This window comes from Palaemon carinicauda, chromosome 15, assembly GCF_036898095.1.
Source record: "Palaemon carinicauda isolate YSFRI2023 chromosome 15, ASM3689809v2, whole genome shotgun sequence".
Classification (NCBI taxonomy): domain Eukaryota; kingdom Metazoa; phylum Arthropoda; class Malacostraca; order Decapoda; family Palaemonidae; genus Palaemon; species Palaemon carinicauda.
The window spans coordinates 50,110,388-50,112,650 of NC_090739.1; positions in this window are offsets into that span (position 1 = coordinate 50,110,388).

The window sequence follows — 2,263 nt, forward strand, 5'->3', positions numbered from 1 at the left end:
GAGGGAGGGCACCATTATCAGAGCAAGTGCATATGCGTGCGCATATGCATAAACAATTTACATTGTTAAACAACGTAATTTTAATCGGAAGCTCTCCGTGAAAAAATATACTGTTCTCGGCCGCACCTCTAGAATATAGGCGACCATAGTTTTACTATACTTTCTTCATAAGTTTTACGTCAGTATATCCGGCTTTAAAACGGTAAAAAATCCTGCCATTTTCCGTGTTTTTAATGCAAATTTTCAACAATGTTGTTCCAGAACTTTGAAGTGAAGGAAGGTGTCTATTTTTTTTTGGGGGGGGGGGTTGTTGTTATTACTTCATAGTGTTCTTTGTATTTTTTTTTTTTTTCATAACCGGAAGTAAATCCTAATTATATAAACTTCATCTTTGAAATTTTTTAAATGTCTGGTCATTATGTTTGTGATAGTACATTCGTTCTCTGTTAAAAAATGATAGAACTTCCTGTGTGTAACACTTCTCTGCTCATTATTGACTTTTATAAAAAATATGAGACTGTACCCGAACATATGGTCAAACAACAAAATCAAAAGTGATTCTGAACCTTTATGAACAGGTAGATTTTTCTCAAACATTACTCTACCCTTTCTAGTCCCAAAGACCACCGGTCAAAATATCAATTCAATAGCGGCAATCTTCTTCAAACGGGCCGATTACTCCAGGTTTTAATTGTTTTTATCTTTCTCATTCTCAACAATGACTTTTGCAAGAGGTTCGGTGTCATCATATCACCAAACCAAATTTGAACATCAGTTTCCGTGATTCCTTTTTCATCTCTTTGTTATCGTTTAATTCTCAAGTTTAAGCACGGTTTGCAGCGACACGATACGAATCTCATTTTTGTGTGAAGAAATTCTTCATTCAACGTTTTCAGTGGAAGACATATTACCTAATTTTAGAGAATCAAAGTTCTAAGAGGTTATCAGTCACAATAAGACAGAGAACTGTTGAATATGAACAGCGGAATAAAATTTAAAAGTAGTGCCAATGTGCAAAGTATTTTGTTGTTATGATTTTGCAGCTCTTTGCACTTCTTCCTTCTTGAGGTTTTACCCTTCTTATAACTGTGTTCACTCTTCATAGAACAGAGCCAACTATCCAAGGAAAGAAACAGTATTATTCGGCTGAAAATATTATACACTATAATTGTGTGTTACCTCACACTAAATTGACTCATCCCGGATGAAGGGAGCTTAAGAAATCAACCATACAATTTATTTTTAGAATTGTAAAGATTCAAATAGAGAAAGATATTTATGTTTTGGCAGGAAAAGATTTTTGGACATTTCATTGGACTGAAAATATCTCTGCTTTTAGGATTTTAACTGTTTAAAGAAACAAGTTTTATAAATAAAGTTTTAATTTCTATTTATCTCAGAATTTTATATATAATAATTTATTTTAGTCTATATTTCCTATATATTTCTTTTATATTCTATTATTAGCTTTCAAAAGTATTTTTACCCTCCAAAATTTAATCAGGCCTCCTCTGAAAGAGTCGAGATAGACTCATTAGGCTGGTTAAACTCTTCCCTTTTAATAAATATAACGATGTTCATCGTAAAGTTTCTGTTTTATACCGGAAGACGTCAATGTTTCTGGTTATAAAGTATTCAACAAGACACAATAAGAAAATCAACAGAGACACAGACAGAGACTGAGAGATGAAATTCATTTCGGGAATTTTAAAAATCAAAACTGTAATGGAAGGGACCCCAGATAATACGCGTTGTTCCATTTGCCCATATCATATTGCGTTATATCTCTGGGTTAGTTGATGGTGTCCTTGTTGCCAGAAGCAGTTCCTATGGGGATTGAGAGAATTAATCATGTCCACGAGATGATGTCAGTTACAATATGGGGGAGGTAATCGGACAAAGGCCTCCAGGAACCACCGGCTTATTAGTTTCAATTGGCTTAGTGTCATATTCAAGTAATGCCAGAAATAAGCCCAACCATGTAAATAGATATGCACTAAATACAGTCATATAAGTTGCAAACATAAAGTGTTTTTATACAAAGTTTATAAACTAGTAATTTAACTGATTTCCTCTTTGAAGTTTTTTTTTTTTTTTTTTTTTTTTTTTTTTGCTACTTTCTAATTCTTATAAGTAAAGGTTGGTGGCAAGGTGACAGTAGCCAAGAAAGCTATTAAAAAAACATTTCCTAATGAAAAATCGCCTACTTTTTCCATTTATTCATAATATTTCATCAATATGGCTTGATTTTTTTTGTTTTCTA